At 45.4% G+C, this 20,941-nt stretch overlaps 1 protein-coding gene and 1 pseudogene across 2 annotated transcripts in view; one reads left to right on the top strand and one right to left on the bottom strand.

The window, feature by feature from the left end:
* The window catches only part of SH3RF2 (SH3 domain containing ring finger 2), a 117,625-nt gene that overhangs the window by 6,395 nt on the left and 90,289 nt on the right, over nucleotides 1–20,941 (top strand). The gene's annotated exons all lie outside the window — the stretch shown is intronic.
* LOC110594789 lies at nucleotides 8,715–8,980 on the bottom strand (annotated as a pseudogene). The gene has a single exon (XR_002481460.1). The product of XR_002481460.1 is annotated as a 60S ribosomal protein L39 pseudogene (transcript).

Below are 20,941 nucleotides of genomic sequence, written 5' to 3'. Positions count from 1 at the left end.
GGTGGAGCACCCCTCATCTGAAAAGCTGAAATCCAAAACCCAAAACGTTTTGAGGGCTGCCACGGTGCTCAAGGGAAGTGCTCATGAAAGCATTTCGAGTTTTGGATTCTAGATTTTCAAATTTGGGATGCCAAACCACTACGTATTTTGTAAATATTCCAAAAACAAAAATTCTAAAATCTGAAACTCTTCTGGTCCCAAGCATTTTGGATAAGAGATATTCAATCTGTATAGCTTTACTCGATTTATTCTTTTTTTTTTTTTTTTTAATTTTGTACCCCACCTCCCCCAAGAGACAAAATCTTGCTCTGTCCCAGGCTGTAGTGCAGTGGTGCTATCCTGGCTCCAACTCCTGCAGCCTCCAACTCCTGCAGCCTCCAACTCCAACTCCTGGGGCTCAAGCCATCCTCCAGCTTAAGCCTTCCAAGTAGCTGACACAGGCAACTCCCAGCTCTCCCTCTCATTCTCATTCTTTGTATTCATGTTTATGCTTCAGACCAGTCCTTCACAAGGTGTATTCTTTAAACTCTTGAAGGATACTCCACAAAACACCAGCGTCAGACAAACCTGAGATTAAAGTGAAGCTGAATGTTCTTTTCTTTGCAGCAGGACTTTTAGGAAGTTTCAGCATGCTAATAAATTGTAAATCTGTAAGTAATAGGTTGTCAGAAATGTTTCTCAAATTTCTATTCTGTTGGCTCCTTGGCACCCCCTTCTCCTCCCTTTTATTAGTATCTTAGTAATATTCATTGTCCATGGAACAAAAATTTGAGAAATGCTACCTCAGATTTAATATGCTCAGTCACAGTGTAAAAGATATTTCTAGAACACTATTGGAAACTCACTATCACCACCCTCTGCAGTATTTATTTAGTTCCTACCAGTTTTCAACTGTAGGCACCATGGTAACCTACAAGGCAGAGTAAAGATTCTCACCTGCTCAGCATAAAACCCTACTCAGACTCATTGGTAGACCAACTAGGTAGGCTACCGATACTGATTTGAAGACATCCTCATAAGATGTGTTGTTTGTTTTGTTATAGCTCTTAGGGGGAAAAAGAAACACTACCATGTTAGATACTCACTGTAGGATGCATCCAATTTTAGAAATGTTAAGATGTGAAAAAAGAAGTGTCTGACTAAAGAGTACTCATTGTCTTATTCCATTTACAAAAAATTCTGGAAAAGACAAAACCATAAACTACAGTGATTTTTTAGATAATGGAAATGTTTTATGCAGTGGTATATAGGTTAAAGTGTATTTAAGTGAACACCTAAAATGGGTAGATTTTGCATGTAAATTATAACCCAATATAGTTGATTAAGACAAAGTAGTCTTAGACTCAAGAAATAATGATATATAGAAATGTCAGGTGATCCAGTTTGAAGGAAATGAAGCTTGGTTGATAAAAAGAAATTTCTGAGGGGAAAAAAATAGGCATTTTTAAGGGTCAGGAAGGATCTGGCCAAGGGATGAAAAGACAGGGTGTGTGCTGGATATGAGAGTCCAGGAGAGGTAGGACAGGAAAAGGATAGCTTGAATGGAATGGGAGCTGGAGGAAAGGGAGAAGGAGACAGATGGAGAAGAGACAGAGGGACTGGATACTCGCCTTCGTAGCAGGGTGACCAGATACCCTAGGAAGGCACACGTCAAGTGTTCTCTGTCATAAAGTCTCTCCAGCAGCCACCAGGCCAGATTGGCTGCATGCCATCATGTGGCCTATCAGTTGCATCTAGAGCAACTTGGATTCAGTGCAACCAAACAAGAGATCTCTGCTCCAAGCAGCTGAGCTTACTGGGTAACTGAGTAACCGTCTCCATGTCCTGGCAGAAAGAGCCATTCTTTCCCATTGAGATGGTCAGGTTACCTGATAACCCCAGCACAAATGAACACCAGTCAGAGCATCTACAGCAAATGCAAAGATACTGGCAGGAAAGACTAGTCCAGTACCCGGGAGCAGTTTTCTGCAATGTGGGTCTGTGTCAGCCTGCTCCAGATCCCCCCAAGAAGCCAGAGCATTCAACAAACTGTTCCTAGTGCCTGCTGTGTGCCAGGCTCTGTCTTGAAAGTTCACATCAGAGACTTGAGTGGTCTCAGACTCCAAGACTCAGAGGGTGATGGAGTTCATCTCAGATCTCTTTCATTTCTCCGGTCTCTCTTCCAAGCACAAAGGGAACAGGCATCTCTCCTTGTCTCGAATACTGTACTCAGAGCGCCCAGCCCACACCCCATATTAGGAAGCTCAAAATACCTTTTGAATGGAAGTGTAAATAAATAAACACATTCATGTCTGGCAGACGTCATGGAATCAAGGAATAACTCCTCATGATGCAGAAATGAGCCCTTCATGAATTAAGCCATTACGGAGCTATTTGGGGAAGGAGCTGCACGCTCTATGAAGCATAAAGCCATGTGGTGGCAGAAACACTCGATGTGAATCACCTTATTAAATACCTTTTTGGGTTTTTCACTCTCGGGAAAACATAGCAGGCCAGGTTCAAAATCACTTAGCTCACGAATTGCTACCCCAGAGAGGACAGAAATGGCACTTGGTGTATGTCTAAACTCCTGCATCCTCCGCCACAGATTTCATATACTCCTTCGATCTGGGGATAGACACTTCATCTTGAGTTAACTGGCACTCAGTCACAGGGATGCCAGTGACAGGAAGAGGCTCTAAAAAATTTGCCACTGAGTTAATGAACTGAATCTACCTGGCCTTCAGAATGGAGGGAAGGCAGCCTTTCACAATGGAATGTGGCACCTGTACTTAGGCTGTACTCGTGCTGCCAGCGCCCTAATTTCATTATTTTTTCCAACAGTTAAATTCTGATTGTGGTAAAAGATACATAACTTAAAACCCATCATCTTAGCCCTTTCTCAGTGTGCAGTTCAGTGGCATTAAGTAAATCCACACTGTTGTGCAGCCATCACCACCATCCATCTCCAGAACTTTCCCATCACCCCATACTGAAACTCTGTGCCCATCAAACAGTAACTCCTCATCCTCTACTCTGACTGCCCCAGTATAACACACAGACACACACACATACACACACACACACACACATATATTTGAATTCTTTCTAAGAGGAATAAGTATTTTGGGATTGTTTTATTTTTTATTTTATTTCTTTTCTGTTTTTTTTTTTTTTTTGGTTGAGTTGGAGTCTCACTCTGTCACCCAGACTGGAGTGCAGTGGCCGCTCCCGGCCACCGCAGCCTCGACCCGCTGGGCTCCGGCGATCCTTCTGCCTCAGCCTTCCAAGTAGCTGGAACTACAGGTGCACACTACCATGCCCGGCTAATTTTTTGATTTATTGTAGAGGTGAGGTCTTGCCAAATTGGCCAGACGGGTCTCAAACCCGCAGGCTCAGGCAATTCACCCACCTCAGCCTCCCAAAGTGTTGGGATTACAGGCTGAGCCACTGAGCCTGGCTTATTTTATTTATTTTCGAGTCAGAGCCTCATTCTGTTGCCCAGACTGGAGTGCAGTGGCACGCTCACAGCCACCGCAGCTTTGACCTGCTGGGCTCAGGCAATTCTGCCTCAACCTTCCAAGTAGCTGGAACTACAGGTGTGCATGACCAAAGCCCAACTAATTTTATGATTTATTGTAGAGATGAGGTCTCACCATGTTGCCCAGGCTGATCTCGTATCCCTGAGTTCAGGCAATCCTCTCGCCTCCACCTCCCAAAGTACTGGGATTATAGGCGTGAGCCGCTGTACCTAGCTAGTATCATTTTTAAAATATGTATTCCGATTTTCTGCTCCTGCTGACCTTAGACTTCTGAGAGATAAGTAAACGAGATAACGTTGTGACTCAGAACAAAGCTTTCCATTCATGTGTGCGAGTCACATGCTTCTGGACAAGGAACTTAGTGACTCTGAGCATCATTGCTCTACATTGGAAAATGGGAATGAGAACAGGGAGGCTCATCTCCTTGGTTATCGGGAGGAATTAACTGGTACAAAGTAAGCTCCCAGTGAGGTTCACCCTTGCATGTGCTCATGCAGGTGGGTTTGTCTTTTTATGTGCTGTCATGCCTGTTTTGTAGACATGGGGACAACAAAGATCATGGCATTGTTTGGAGGGTAGGTCAAGATAATTCTTGTAACGTTCTTAGCACAGGGCCGGGCATGTGGTAAGCTCAGTGACAGGAAGTGTCAAGCACTGTTACTATTCATATTTCCCAGGTCTTATCGATTCCACAGACACATACAAGACACCTTGGTAAGTGAGACCCTTTGCTTGGGCTCTAGTGGAGAACAAAGAGCTTATACTCAAAGAGTCGGGGATCTTGTGGGAGAGACAACCATGTGAGCTGACAATTGCGATGCGGTGATAAATCACGAAGCAGAGGTGTTCACAACATGTTAAGAGAGCACGGATGAGATGGGGGATTTTTGGAGGACTTACTATATGTCACTCCCTGGCTAAGCATCCTTACCTATTTTACATACAACCCGCTGAGACAGGTAGTATGGATCTCTCCACTTTATATATAGGGCTTTGTGTTCTATAAGTGTTAATATTAATAGAACAAAATAGGAGAATATGGTTACAGATCACAATTTTGTGTCCTTCTAGTTGTGGGAGCACCCGGGGAAGATGAGGTCACACTTCCAAAAAATGAGGATGGTCTGACTCCTCGTCATCTGGGCCTTAGCAGAAGCCGCTGATGCTGAGGATGCAAGCCCCAGAACACAGAGAGGCATACAGAGGGGCTGGGAGGCCTGGCCTCATGGCCTACCTGCTGGCTTTGGAAAATGTGCCTTTCAGACGCTATTGGCATGCATGCAGAGAGGGCCAAGAGCAGAGGCGAGAGAGCTTGGGTCATTTACTGTCACCCTTTCCTAAAAGGCTGACAGGAAAACATTAGCCTAGAGATGGGAGAAATCAGGCCCATAACCCCATGTATCTAAAGCAGACCACTCACATGGAGGGCTCGGCCGACTGCAGCCGTAGAGACGGCCAGGACTGGAAACTGCCCTTCTGGCTGATGGCCACCCATCCTCAGGTCTCGATGTGGCCTCTGTTGCTCTGGGGAGTCAGCCCCAACCGCAGGTGGGCCTCATGTTCCCTCTCAGTTCCCAGGTCCCCGGGGCTCCCCTGCATCCTGCACAGCATGTAGTCTGCACAGTGCCATCTGCTCATGTCTCTTTCCTGCTGGACCATGAGCTCCACTGCGAGGAGATACCTCATCCTTTCTGCACCTAGTGTGGCGCCTGAGATGCAGTCCACGATCACGACATTCTTATGGCTGGAGGAGTAACATTCACCATATTGCAAGTGCCCGCGGTTAGATTCACCATCCTGGTGACTGAAGAGGGCTGGTATCTTCCCCCCAAGGTGAGAAAGGAGGCACACCAGCCGTCCCCAGGATCCCTTCCAGCCCCTGCCTTGTTGCCAAGGGTGTTTCCTGATTTGAGGCCAGGTGTGTTAGAAATGGCACGTAGGTGCTTGCAGGGGATTCAGAGGTAATTGGGAGGGGAAGAAAGAAGTCAAACCAGAATGGAGCCAGATACCACGGAGAACACCAACAGCCTGGCATGCTGAAGTCTCCCGAGCAGGTTGCCCTGGTTTCTGCAGAATTAGGAATGATATTGCTGTACACATTAAAGTATTTTAATTGGTTGCCAAGGCGATGCAGCAGAATTATGGGGCACAGAGCAGGAATAGAACCCTGCAGGGCCGTGTTCAGGAAAGGTGCTCGCCTGTGAGGTTAATGGGCTGCCTGGGTATGAGAGAGGCAAGGAGGCATGCTCTCTGGGACTTGGCTTAATTCACAGGCATGGTAGAGAGCAAATACCCCTTCCAAGCACTCTGGAGACACGGGAGAAGTCATCTGGATCCCAGATTTTTCCTGAGTTAAATTTTCATGGGCGAGGGAGATCAATCAGTTCGATGCTCAGGGGAAAGAGGAAATGGAGGGAGAGAAGAATGGAAGAAGAGAGTCATGCTCTCTTCCTCTGAAGAGATGCTAGAAAGGAGCGAAGGGCCAGGGGCCTGCATTTAAAAGGAAAGAAGAAAACATTGCTCTTCCCCCTGTTGCTTCTCTTTGTACTGGAAAAAGCATTTACAGTTTTTGCTCATTGTTTTGTGCTTTGTTTTTTGTTTTCTGAGGCTTTTGAAACACTAGAATTTCTCACAAACACAAAACTTTGTGGCTGAGACATGTCCAGAGTCGCCTACCTTCCTCCAATCTGGTTTCAACATTCTATTTTATGTATTATTATTATTTTTGAGTCAGAATCTCACTCTGTGACCCATGCTGGAGTGCAGTGGCATGATCATGGCTCCCTGCAGCTTTGACCTCCTGGGCTCAGGTGATCCTTCCCCCTCAGCCTCTTGAATAGTTGGGACTACAGGCACGTGGCACCACACCTGGCTAATTTTTTTTTTTTTTTTTTTAGAGATGAGATCTTGCTATTGTTGCCTAGGCTAGTCTTGAACTCTTGAGCTTAAGCAGTCCTCTATCTCGGTCTCCAGAAGTGCTGGAATGACAGACGTGAGCCTCCAGGCCCAGCCCTTCCATTCCAGTTTCTTTCCCAAGGCCTGGAGGACGGAACCAACTTTACCAAGTGGAGTGATTATTCTGATTGCTTGAGGGAGGAACCAGGAAACAAAGAAGGCAGAGAAGAGGTAGATACACTTATTAATCATCACATTAATAACTACCACCATCACGTAGCTCATACCTTGTTCCAAGACTGAGCAAAATATACATGGTTTTCTCTAATTCTCTCAGCAGTCTCTGAGGTCCGTGGTATTTCCTCATTTTACAGATGATGAAATTGTGAGGAAGTGGCAGAGCCAGGACTTGAACCAGGTCTACCTGAATTCAAGGGCTGGGCTCTATCCATTCAAGGTGACCAAGACCAGTATGGTGTTCCCTTGGAGTTTCATGGAGTCCTGCACTAGCTGTTGTTGCTGGTTAGTTACTGTTGGCACTGACATCACCATTCTATTGTTGTTGATGAGCATCCAAGCATGTCATCCGTCGCCCATCCAATTCCATGTTAGTGATAGGCTGTGTCTTCACTGGGGACGGCTTAGTCAGAAATGTAGGGATTTAAGTGGTAAAAATGAGTGGAGGTGAATAGAGAGGGAGACTGAGTGAGAGAACGGAGGAGGCCAGAGAAGGAAAAAGGCAGGAAAGGTGCAGGTGGGATCTGGACCGTGGAAACAGAACCCAGAGGAAGAGGGGGAGACGAGGGAGGAAGCCGGTCAGAAGTCAAATGTGCAAGGGAGGGATGTTTTATCAAGAGATAGGACCAGCTTTGGTCCAGAACTGACCTGCTCTTCCTGAAATGTAAACAGAGGCAGGACAAAACATTTATGTCCTAGGCCTGGAAGAACCTGTCATCAAAATGGTCCCCTGTAGGTGGGGAAAATAGAGCCTGAAGTCCAGGAACCTCAGCTTCCAATCCTGTCCTAGCTGAAAACCAACCATGTAACATGAAATGTGTCTGAGTGCTTAATAAGTCATTGCAATTACTACGGTTATGGTACAAGCCCTAAATTCTCAGTCTCAAGATTCCAGCATCCACATTTAAAGTTTTTCCTCCTTTTTTTTTTTGAGTTGGAGTCTCACTGTCGCCCCAGACTGGAGTGCAGTGGCCGCTCCCGCCACCGCAGCCTCAACCCACTGGGCTCCGGCAATCCTTCCACTTCAGCCGTCCAAGTAGCTGGAACTACAGGCGCACGCTACCACACCTGGCTAATTTTTTTGATTTGTTGTAGAGATGAGGTCTCGCCTGCCCAGGTGGGTCTCGAACCCGCAGGCTCAGGCAATCCGCTCACCTCAGCCTCCCAAAGGTGCGGGATTACAGGCTGAGCCACCTAGCCCAGCTAAAGTTTTTCCTCTTGATGTTTTACAAGGTATGCAGGAGATGCAGAAGTATTTGAATTTATGGTTTTAAAGAAAAATGTTTACATAAAACCTTCCAGAAAAGATAGCCAGTATTTTTGAGTCCTCACGGTCTTCAAGGGCCTGTGCTAAATGCTTTCTCTGGAAAAGTTTGTTTAATCCACAGAGCAGCCCTCTTTTACAGATAAGGAAATGGGCCCAGGAGTTCTCACTGTGTAGACTGCTCTTGAACCCACACTCCCAACCCCCACACTGTGCTGGCTCATTTGCAGCCCGGGAGCCCTGCCTTTCTCATGCAATGATGGCAGAACACGCATCTTTTTATTTAACATGGCATTAGTAAATGTCTCTCGAGTCATGCTACCAAGTCACTTGAAATCTTGGCACTCCCAAGCTACACAGCACCAACCCCATGTTCAGGGACTAAGCGAGTCTTCTCATTCCTCTGCATTCTAGAATCTTACATCTGAGAGGCATCCCGAGGGTCTTCCAAGTCAGCCAGCCACCTCTCCCGTTTCAGTCCCCGCTTGGCCTTCCCACAGACAGGCCCACACAGCAAGTCCATTCAGATATCCAGTGTGGGGAGTTTCCGGTGCCTGAACACAGTCTGGTCTACCTCTAGACAGCAGCGTCAGGAAAGTCTTTCTGAAAGTGAACCGCACAAGACGCCCCTGCCTACTCTTCCATGGGCACCCACAGCCCTCTGAAGGCATCTCCGGAGGGTTGCATCTTTTTTTCTTTCTTTCTTTCTTTTTTTAGACAAAAGTTTTCATATTTATTACTGAGCTAGCCCATTAGTGCAGAGTACTTAAACAAAAAATTACATCCCAATTAAACATGTCAATTTTCCAATTGTGGAGCGTTTCAACTTGATAATGGTACATTGATGGTGACCATGATGAAGCATAAACATGTGTGCCATCTCATGTGCAATTCCTTATAGACCCGGCTTGGTTCTTCCCCAATGTCTCCTCTTGGAGTTATACCAGATTTTATTACCAGTTTTCATCCAAATCCACTGGGGAATGGGACAATTTTGCTTCTGTTTCTTGGCCAGGAGTCGCTTGATCCTGAAAGTCTTGTGAGAAGACATGGTGAGCAACGGAGTTCACTGTGCACACCACCATGATGGCAGAGAAAGGAAGCAAGAGAGCACATCTTATTTTCATATCCGATTTTCCATTTTATTTTCTCTAGGCTCAAGTACTTTACTTAGTCTGCCCAGTGAACTGGTGTCAAGTATCCTAACATAGGAGCCAAGGTAGAGGAATAGCACTTTGGGAGGCCAGGCGAGTGGATTCCCTGAGCCCGCGGGTTCGAGACCCACCTAGGAAACTTGGCAAGACCTCAATTCTATAGTAAATAAAAAAAAAAAATTAGCCGGGCTCGGTGGCTCAGCCTGTAATCCCGTGCCTTTGGGAGGCTGAGGTGAGTGGATTGCCTGAGCCCGTGGGTTTGAGACCACCTGGGCAGCAAGACCTCATCTCTACAATAAATCAAAAAATCAGCTGGGCGTGGTCGCGCATGCCTGTAATTCCGGCTACTTGGAAGGCTGAGGCGGAAGGATCGCCAGAGCCCAGCAGGTCGAGGCTGCGGTGGCCAAGAGCAGCCACTGCACTGCAGTCTGGGCGACAGAGTGAGACTCCAACTCAAAAAAAACACAAAAATTAGCCGGGCGTGGTAGTGCTACTTGGAAGGCTGAAGCGGGAGGATCATCTGAGCCTAGCAGGTTGAGGCTGTGGTGGCCAGGAGCGTGCCACTGTACTCCAGTCTGGGCGACAGAGTGAAACTCAACTCAAAAAAGAAAAGCACAGTAGACCAAAAAAAAAAAAATCTTCTTTTTTGCTCTAAGTTTTAGAAAGCACATTTTACATTCTATGGGTGTGTGGTAGGCCACTGGTGTAAACTAAACTCGGTGAAAGTAAAAAATTTTACATTTCAATAATAACCACTAGTTATCACTCATTACACATGTATGTACTGAGTGCTCACCGTACACCAAACCTACACTAGGCACTAGGACTGAACCATGAGCAAGATAAAGGTAAATGTACGCTCCCCTGGGATAGATCAAAAGAACAAAAAAGTCCATCGTCTTGGTTGGGTTCCCCTGGAGGCAGACCATGAGGAATGAGTGCTTGTAGATTATTTGGGAGGTGTGAGGACATTGGCAGGGGAGTGGGGGTGTTGTGTAGGGGAGAGAAGGGCCAGCAAAGATGCGTCATGAAGCCAGCTCCCACAGTAAGCCACTGATGCCTAATCCTTTGGAGAAACTCTGGAGAATGGCGTAAGGCCCAGACCCCCAACTTCTGCTGACCAAAAGGTGAGAGATCTGGGGTAGTTACACCCCCATGCCTGTGAGTCATTGGTTAACAGCCGCCCCCAGGGACAAAGTGGGTTCTAGGAGCTCTAGAGAAGGCGCCCACCAAAACTGCAGGTGCTGACTACAGGGAGTGAGCTGAGTTGCAAAGAGGTGGTAAAGGGCTCTGGAGAAATGTGGGTAGAGCTCCAATAGCATCACGCACACACAAAATAACCAAAATAATCGCCAATTCTGATAAGCGTCTGCTGTGTAAACAAACTGTAGACAAGGGCAGGAAATGAAGGCTGAGGGAAGGTCTGTGATGAGGGTGATCGAAGGCCTCTCTCTGTGCAGGAGGCGCTTATGCGAATACCCAGAGGGTGGGAGGAGGGCAGCCCTGTGAGGGGAGGTGAGCTCCAGCTAGGGAGAGCATCTCAAGCCTGCTCCCCATGGGCAGCAAGAACCTGGCAAGATCTGAGTTCTGGAAACTGAGTGGAGACCCGTGGCAGAGGGTTCTGAGCACTGAGGTGAACGGCACAAGATGAGCCGCAAAGGGAGGTGACCCTGGCTTCTTGGGTCCCAGATGCAATGAGAGGTTAAAGCAGGGAGCAGCCTGGCCTGGTTTTCAGTTCAAAATGTCACTTCAGCAATGTGGAAAATGAACTTCTGGGGATAAGAATGGAAGTTGAAGACCAGTTTTGGTCTTCTGGATGGGTAGCCTGGACTAAGACAGCAACAGTGGTGGAGACAAGTGGATGAATTTAAGAGCAAATGTGGAAGTGGAAGCAGAACTTGCTACAGATCGGGCCCTTTCCGTATCACTAGCCTGACCCAAAACTCGGCATACTAAGCCCTTGTGTTTAACTCTTGCAGCCTCGGTGTGAGGCAGGGGCTATGATCTCCATTCCCATTTCACAGGTAAGGAACTAAGGCTCAGAAAGATGGACTTGCTCAAGGTCACGCAGAGGGCAAGAGACAGAGCTAGATTTGCCAAAGCTGCTGCTCTGGAGTCTGTATTGTAACCTTAAAACTGGGGGTGGGGCGGTGGGGGTCTGCCTCACATCACCCTCCCCGAATGTGCGTCGCACCGCTCGCTTCAGCAGTGTTCTCTCGTAGAATGGTGCTCCGCAGAGGGAACATCACAGGCAGAACACCGGAAGACCTGTGTTTAATCCGTCTCCTCACCTGCTGGCTTTCACTAGGACTCTTGGAGCCTCGGTTTCCTCCTCTGTAAAGGCATAACACTGACTTCACATGGTTGTTCCCACAGTTAAAGGAAACCCTGTAAGGCTGAATCACTAGGTGGTCCCAGAAGCATTCAGACCTCCTCGCTGGGTGCCTCCAGCTGGGAGGAGGATCGGGGCAAGTCAGGCTCCCTTTCATGACAGCTGATTCGGGAGACTCAACTCAAAGGACTCGGGGACCAGTTTTCCTTCCCCAGGGAACTCATGCAAGCACCTTCCCCCTATGACCCTGCCTGGGACCTGGTCTGGATTGGGTATCGCCTCAAAAGTACTCCTAAGCCAAGTTTATCACTGGTTTTCTTTAAAATGCCACCTTAGAAGGAATCGTAAAACACAGGTGCTGAGAGCTGAAGGGCCCTAAAAAGCACCTGGTCCAACGTCTACCCATATTAACATGGTATGCGAGGCTTAACAAAAAAAAAAAAAAAAAATAGAACTTTCCAAGGACACCCAGTTTGCCAGGGAACAGACCCAAGGCCAGGCTCCAGTTTCCTCACTCTCAGTCCACGCACTTTGTATTTTACCAAACTGCTTGAATCTTGCCCAGCCACTGTCATGAGTTTGCTGGGCTCCGGTCAGAGGCCTCAAGGCCAGCCTGCTGCATAAAGGACCCATGAGAAACACGCACACGTCCAGATTATATGTGGAGTTTTGCAACGTGGCCTGCCCAGGGCACCCTCAGACCTCTGGCACTCACCTGCCATTGAGTCTGAAAAGCAAATAAGCATTTACGTGGCATGATAGTTGACACCAATTGAGAGCCTCAAAAGGCAGTTTCCAAAGACTCCAGAGAGACAGCCAGAATCAAGCTATATAGAGAAGTAATAAAACTCAGGCAGTAACGAAAACATCTTCAAACTGTCCTAGAAAGGGATGGCAGAGGTGAGCCGGGGTCAGCAGCAGGTACTTCCAGCTTCATGGACTTTGCTCTCCAGAAACGCTTTTTATGCAAGCTGTTGTCCAATCCCATCAACTATTGTGTTCTTGTATTTTGACATTTTAAATTATTTCCAGAGAATAAAAAAATGATTACCGGGTCAAAGGGGAAGAGCATTTTTGAGACTCCTGATCCACAGTATTAATTTGTTTTCACTGGTGTTTGACAGAACTCTTGTGTTTGCAAGTGCCAGAAAGCGGGAACTTGCTAGTGCACAGGATGGATGTTCGGAGCTAGAGCTGGCCCTGAGGCCTGGAAGGACCCAGACATTCCTGGCAGGCAGCGCTCCCCTGCCATGACCTCACTTCTTTGTGCTGGCCTCCTTTGCTCTGTTTAAAAGCAGCATTCTCCATGATATAGACCCCTCAAAGTTGTTAGTTGCAAACAGTAGAATCCACTGCAAAAAATAATGATAATAATAATAATCTAAGCAGAGGCCGGATTAACAAAAAGGATATTAAGTTGCTAACAGAACTTCTGGGAGGGCGGAAAAACTAATTTGCAGCCTCCTTGCAGGAACAATGCCCCAAATGGCCAAGTGCTGACTTCCAGGTCTGCCTTGGCCCTGCTCCTACTGCTGTGGTCAGAGGCCAACCTGCTTTAGCCTCCACCACTGTCACACAGAGTGGAGAAGAGCCTTCCCGGGTTCTCTCTTTGGGTCACTAACTCCCAATTCAAAATCCAAGTCAGGTACATCTAACTGAAAAAGCCTAGATCCTGGGCTGAAAACAACCCTGATAAAGCTGGCATTTTCAGCTTCTCAGTTTTGAGGCAGGCTCTGCCACCATCAAAACTCATAAGGTGGGTGAGTTCCCCGAAAAGAAAGGGGGTCCCGATGCAGGACATTCTAGAGAATGCATGCTGCAAAAAATATGGTAGCGGATAGCTCCGACCCACGTAGTTCCAGCTCCAACACCCAGAAAAGAGGGAGAGTCTCGCTGGGCACAGCGGCTCACGCCTGTAATCCCAACACTCTGGGTGACGGAGGCAAGAGGATGAGCCCAGGGGTTCGAGACCAGTCTGGGCAAAACGGCGAGACCTCATCTCTATATTAAGTCAAAAAATTAGCTGGATGTGGTGGTACGTGCCTATAGTTCCAGCTACGTGAAAGGCTGAAGCAGAAGGATCGTCTGAGCCCAGCAGGTCGAGGCTGCGGTAGCTGTGAGCATGCCACTGCACTCCAGCCTGAGTGAGACTCCAACTCAAAAAAAAAATTAAAAATTAAAAAAAAAACAAGAAAGAAATTCTCTTTTAACATCACCTAGTTCATGAGGCTTAGGAAGTTAGAAAATTGCTCAAAAATACCCAGCTAATGAAGAGCTACGATTTAAATTCAGACTATTCAACTCTTTTCTTAACCACTGTTATACCATGTTGCATAGAAACTACCCCTGAATTTCTTTTCCCTTTCTTTCCTATTGTGCCATTGATGTAAGATATATCATGCATTTAATTTAATTACAGCTTTCAGGAAAAAAGTAAGCACTACCTAATTTTTAAAAAATTACCTAGTTCAATGTCTGGCACTCAGTAAACACATGATGGACTAAATAATCAAATAGGCCTGATTCTAAGTTCTAAGACTCCTTTGTGTCTAATACTGACAAAACCAAGATAGAATTAAAGTGCTGTGCCTTCTAGTTTCCTAATGTCTAAAATACTTGTGCTCTGAACTTTTGTTTAAAATGAACAGGCTTACCTATGTCACTTGTGTTTAACTTCTTTTTGTGGGGAGAAAAGGGGATACCATGTTTCTGAAAAATGGAAGCCTGGCATTTTACCAGTGAAAGTATACTGAGATAGAAAAATGAGATTCTTATCTAGGAAGAATATTAACAGGATGTAAAATTGCTGTTGGCACTTAAAGATACATTAGCAGGGTCAAAACTGGGATCCAAAAGAACCCAGTAGGCAAAGCAGCTGGTGAATACTGATCTCGGTTTCATTGAAAAACAAGGCAGGAAGTTCAAATGCAATTCTTCAAAGAGCTTTCACAGGTAGTGTGATATTTGATAGCAGCAAGCCACTGATGGAAATTTTTATACATATGCTGAAATTAGTTTTGCTAACACATCCTCCTACAGTGAGCGCCACCCAGCCTTGACTCTTGCAAAGTTGCCCATGGAGATAAAATGAAGAAGGGAAAATTGATAACATTCTTGAAGACAGTGGGATTTTTTTAGGAGCTGCTGCCTTCTTGCATTCAGCCTCATTTTTTTTCCCTCATGTCAATTCTAAAGAGTTTATAATGGGGAAAAATCCCGAGAGGGTCATTTTTAGTTGTCACTTATGACAATCTCCCTTATTTGGTAATAGAAATAAGAATGTGGTGACTCATTAGAACTTTCTCATTTCTCAGGAAGATACATTCTTTGACACTTCTCTGAGAACCACTGCCTCTTTCTGGCCTAAGCAGAGGAAGAGAGCAGAGAAGAGAGATAGCATTTCAGATATGGAGAAAGTAACTAACACTCAGAGGATTCTGGATACAGATAGGAAACTATTTCAGGATTCTTTGGAATGAAAGGACTCAGATGCCTAAAATACAGGACGTAATCATGGTGAATAGTGGTTAAAAGGATTTTCATAGCTTTGATCTAAAATATAGAAGTCTGGGAAGCCACCTGGTCATGTACTGTAACCACAGTGACTTTATTGTTTTAACTAAAGTAGTGGATTAAAAAAAAAACAAACAGAAGCCAGGCTCGGTGGCTCAGCCTGTAATCCCACGCATTTGGGAGGCTGAGGTGAGTAGATTGCCTGAGTCCGCGGGTTCGAGACCCGCCTGGGCAACTTGGTGAGACCTCATCTCTACAATAAATCAGAAATTAGCCAGGCATGGTAGTGCACGTCTGTAGCTCCAACTACTTGGAAGGCTGAGGTGGAAAGATCGCCGGAGCCCAGCAGATCGAGGCTGCGGTCTCCGGCCACTGCACTCTAGTCTGGGCGACAGAGTGAGACTCCAACTCAAAATAAAAAAAATAACAGAAAACAAAAAAAATAAATAAAATAAAGTAGTGGATTGAGGCCATCAATTCAGCAAGAAAGAAAAGTTGATTAAGGCAGATGTTAGCTGTTATTTCATTAATACTGATTAGACTGGCTTATCCAGGAAAATGATTTCATTTGTGTCGATGCAGCTTTCCTGCTCTGAGCATGAGAACATTTTCAGTTGTAGTTTGCAAAATGTCTCCTTGAGCTGGCTAAGCAAAAAAGCGAGAGAGAAAGAGAAAAAGGGAGGTGGGGAGGTGAACCGTTTCATTGGAATTGGAAGGACCTAGGTACCACAGGATTCTGGAGCTCAGTCACCTAGATTCTGTGTCTTCCTGTCTCTCAGCTCCGCCGGTGTTGCTTTCTTCATTCCAGGCAAGTTCTCTCCAGGAGCAAGATACTGGCAGCTAAAGCCTACATCATTCTTCAAGCTCTTATTAGAGAAGTGGAGGGTGTTTTCCATGACAGCTCTGCCAGAGAGACTCCAATTAGCTTACCTTGGGTCCTATATGCATCTCTGAGTAATTGCTATATAACGAATACTCTGGTCAGGCCTCAGTCATGAGGCTGCCCCTGAAGCCAGTGCACCACAAGGTCCGAGCGGAATTACTCGGGATGGCACACAAAAAGAAAAGAGCCTGTGTAGACCAGTGTCTCAGTTAGGAGACATTTAAGTCCTAAGTGCATTTTTAGGGTTGACATTTTGCACATGGGAGTTAACAGCAAAGAGGAACCAGAATTCAAAGTACTTCCCAGTGCCTTATGTTTTCTCTTAACCCTTTAGCTGTTTATCCAGCCTCTTCACTGCACCACAAATTAGTCTGTCGAATCCCTGTCCCCAGTTGTTGAGGCTCTCTTTGAAGGCCACCTCTTTGGAAAGTCCTCTCACTTGCTCCCTGTCCGAGGTGTTGTCTCCCCTTCAGTTCCTAGAGCAAGACTCCCTGGCACATGCCTTGTTCTGCCCTTCTCTGTCTTATATGGGCATGGTTTTACCTGATGCCCTTCCTCCTCCACCACTACCAAACTGAAATCTCAGAAATACATAAGGAGAATAAAAGAGCAGAGAAGGAGGAAGAAAAGAGACTGTCTGAGTTGAAATCCCCTTTGGATGCCGCACTTCTTCCATCGTATTGCTTACCTCCCTCTACTGGCATTTATTTCTTGTCTGTTTTTTCTTTTGAACTCAGTTCCTTAAGGGCAGTGAAGCAATATTGTTTCACTCTTCCTTTTTTCAATAGCTTGCATGAAACTAATATTGGATCCATGGATGAATGGATGGATGGATGGATGACGATACTGATAGAGTTATTTGTAGTTTCTGACATAAACATTCCCTTTGTCTAATAAGAAAGAGTTCCAAGCCGGGCTCGGTGGCTCAGCCTGTAATCCCATGCCTTTGGGAGGCTGAGGTGAGTGGATTGCCTGAGCCCGCGGGTTCGAGACCCGCCTGGGCAGCGAGACCTCATCTGGGCAGCGAGACCTCATCTCTACAATAAATCAAAAAATCAGCCGGGCGTGGTGGTGCATGCCTGTAGTTCCAGCTACTTGGAAGGCTGAGGCGGAAGGATCGCCAGAGCCCAGCAGGTCGAGGCTGCGGTGGCCGGGAGCGGCTCCTGCACTCCCGTCTGGGCGACAGAGACTCCGACTCAAAAAAAATAAAAATAAAATAAAGCGTTCCAAAGAATGAAAGGATTAAGATCAGCTGAATGAGCAATCAAAAATTTTATACTGGAAGATATCATAACCATATTGAAAACAGAACACAATACATTTAAACTATTGTGTAAGAGAATTTGTTTTACTATAATAAAGTGTTGTTCTGCCAGGCTGATTAGACACCTTAATCCCTGCCATCGTCATTTATAACTGGTTTCTGTGTCCTCTGAGGACACGCGGACTGGGTTAAGTGCTGTCAGGTAAACTTCTGCCCCTATCCCTCACCCTCAGCTCTTTGTTTCTTGGCATTTCCCTTAAGAATTTTGGTTGTTTTTTATTATTATTATTGCTGTATAGCCATATCACCCAGAAAGTCCATAAACTTACAATTAAGTTGTACTTACAGCAAAAACAAAGTGGGCAGATTGTAGAGACGTCCTTGTCAATCTGTGAGTCCTTGAATGATCACTACGGGGTTCCCCTTGGTTTTCACAAAACACCAGTAGAAAATCATTTCTTATATATTCTGAGAATAAATAAATTAAGTGACAAACTCACTTTTTAGGCTTTTGTTACTTCTGACAAGGTTGTTCAAAAAGCAAAAATCAGAATCTTATTTTAGCCTCCAATTGCAGTTTTTCGGTTTTCCCCTAGGAAAGGCACTGCCTGTTTTGTCCATGGTGTTTACCCTCAGGCAAAGTCTACTTCTGTAGGTAGCCGGCACATGAAGAACCCTGTGCATTCACATGGCTTTCCAGGGTGTTATTAGCCTCAGTGTAAACAGTCACTCAACAAGCTGTGTTACGAGTCATTCTATTTTATTATAATTTATTTTATTTGCTTATTTTTTTGAGTCAGAGTATCACTCTGTCGCCCGGGCTAGAGTGCAGTGGCACACTCACAGCCACTGCAGCCTCAACCTGCTGCTCTCAGGCAATCCTTCTGCTTTAACCTTCCAAGTAGCTGGAACTACAGGCGTATGCCACCACACCCAGCTAATTTTTTGATTTCTTGTAGAGACAAGGTCTCGCCAAGTTGCTCAGGCTGCTCTCAAACCCATGGGATCAGGCAGTCCTCTCACCTCCGCCTCCCAAAGTGCTGGTATTACAGGCGTGAGCCACCGCGCCTAGCCCTAAAATACACATTCTATAACCAGCACTGCACCAAATGCTGTGAGGGAATGCAGAAGAAAGATGTGATGTTTCTCTGGCTCTCAGAACAGTCCACGTGTTGTGGGTGGAAAGAAGAGATGGTAAGATGAACACTCAGGGAACAAATAGAAGTAGTGACTTTATAAATAGGGACCCAAAGACCCTTTAAAGGAGTAAGAAATCTTTAGCTTTTACAATTTAGGTGAAAATCATCCAATTGGAACAACAATATTGGAACAGAAGTCATAGTAGGAGTTGACTACTGTTTAAAATTCCTGTTTGGGCAGCTGCTTCAAAATAATAGTTTTGTGTGAAGAAGAGACTCCAAATGTTTCAGTTAACTCTAAAGAGATATCAGTTGACTCTTCCAATGTCCCCATTTGTGAATCCTGCCCAGGTCAATCTCTGATCATTAGCTGAGTACTGAAGGCAACCTGTTAACTCTATCAGGGAAACAAAGATACTGTTAAAAAAATTCCACAGAAGTGCCAAAAAAGAAGCAGTATTTACTAAGTACCTGCTATGTGCCAAGTCCCACGAGGTAGTTGTTATGTCTCCATTGCCCCGAGAAGGAAGCGGAGGCTTGGTGAGTTTCAGGTATGCTCCTGTGGTTACAGAGATCATATGTGGCAAAGTGGGAACTTGAACCCAAAGCTGGCAAATGCCAGGTGCAGGGTCTTAACTGCTATGTACGACTGTCTCTTCTTTCTACCCAATAATCAGAACACTCAGAAGCTGAATTTGTGGTGAAATATTTCTCTAGAAAAGATCTTCTTCGCTTTGCTTTCAGGGGACCCTTAATTCCTGACACTATGAAGCCCTGTGTGGATGCTTGTCTGTGTGCTGTCTCCTGGAAGGGTCCATAGACTTCCTCAGACGCTCCAGAGGGCCCCTGACCCTCAAAATGTTAAAAGTTTGCCTAATCTACCACAATTTACAGCGTATGTACTTACTGAATTAATAATCTCATTTGTGAAATACTAGTGAAGTGTTTAACAATATTTATGCACAGATGCTCCAACATGACAGCATTGCCTATAAAAGAAAACACTGGAAACAACCCAAAGTTCCATCAATAGGGACTTAATTACGTAAACAATGATAAATCTCTACAGCAGAATATTATGACCATTTTTTAAAATGAGGTAGCTCTAAATATTCTAATAAAATATTTCCACAGGGTACAGCTGAATGAAGAAAGCAAACAACAGAATATATCCCCATACTTTCATTAATAATTATGTCTATATGTGTTTGGGCATTTATGTGGGTTTGTATATGCATAGAAAAAGGCCAGAACATTATTCTACAATAGAAATATAATGTGAGTCAATATGCAATTTTTAATTTTTAGTTGCCACATTAAAAAGATAAAACAAAAGGATAAGTTAATTTTAATAATGTATTTTATTTAACCCAATATATCAAAATAGTATTATTTTAACATATAATTAATATCAAAAAAATGTTTTTTTGAGTCGGAGTCTCACTCTATTACCCAGGCTGGAGAGCAGTGGCACACTCCCAGCTACTGCATCCTCGACCTTCTGAGCTCAGATGATCCTTCTGCCTCAACCTTCCAAGTAGTTGGAACTACAGGCACGTGCCACAACGCCTGGCTAATTTTTTGATTTTTTTGTAGAGATGAGGTCTTGCAAGTTGCCCAGTCTGGTCTTGAACCCTGGGCTCAGGCAATCCTCTCACCTCAGCCTCCCAAAGTGCTGGGATTTTAGGCATGAGCCACTGCACCTGGCCAATATAAAAACTATTAGTGAGGTATTTTGCACTCTCTTCTCCTACTAAATCCCCAAAAATATAGTGTGTATTTTCCATTTACAGTGCATTATTGCTAGCCACATTTTAAATGCTCAGTAACCACATGAAGCTAATGGCTACCATAATGGACAATGCGATCTAGAAGTATCTACATCAGTCTAGATGCGGTGGTTCACACCTGTCATCCCAGAACTTTGGGAGGTCGAGGAGGGTGGATTGCTTGAGCCTAGGAGTTTGGGACCAGCCTGGGCAACATAGCAAAACCTCATCTCTACAAAAAAAAAAAAAAAAATCAAAAAATTAGCCTGATGTGGTGGCACACCCTGTAGTCCCAGCTATTCAGAAGACTGAGGCGGAAGAATTGCCTGAGCCCAGGAGATCCAGGCTGCCATGAATCAAGATCCTTATGCTACTGCACTCCAGCCTGGGACCCCGACTGAAAAGAAAAAAAAAAAAAGAAGAAGTATCTACATCAAACTATGGGTACAGCTTTCTTGACCAGGGAGTGGAATTAGAAGAAAGTGCAAATTTCTTTTTTTAATATCCTCTGGTGTCTAGATCTCTAAATAAAGAACTCCTTTTTCTTTTTTTTTGAGTTGGAGTCTCACTCTGTCACCCAGACTGGAGTGCAATGGCACGCTCCCGGCCACTGCAGCCTCGACCTGCTGGGCTCTGGCGATCCTTCTGCCTCAGCCTTCCAAGTTGCCGGAATTACAGGCATGCGCTACCACGCCCAGCTGATTTTTTGATTTATTGTAGAGATGAGGTCTCACCAAATTGCCCTGGCGGGTCTCGAACCCGCAGGCTCAGGCAATCCACTCACCTCGGCCTCCCAAGGTGGGAGGGATTGCTGGGATTACAGGCTGAGCTACTGAGCCTAGCGAACTCCTTTTTCTTAACTTATTTTTATTTTTATTTTTTTGAGTAGGAATCTCACTCTGTTGCCCATGCTGGAGTGCAGTGGCATGCTCACAGCAATCACATTCTCAACCTGCTAGGCCCAGGTGAT

This window comes from Carlito syrichta, unplaced genomic scaffold (genome assembly GCF_000164805.1).
Source record: "Carlito syrichta isolate Samal-C Ts95f unplaced genomic scaffold, Tarsius_syrichta-2.0.1 Scaffold59884, whole genome shotgun sequence".
NCBI lineage: Eukaryota > Metazoa > Chordata > Mammalia > Primates > Tarsiidae > Carlito > Carlito syrichta.
This window is presented reverse-complemented; position numbering and strand designations above follow the sequence as displayed.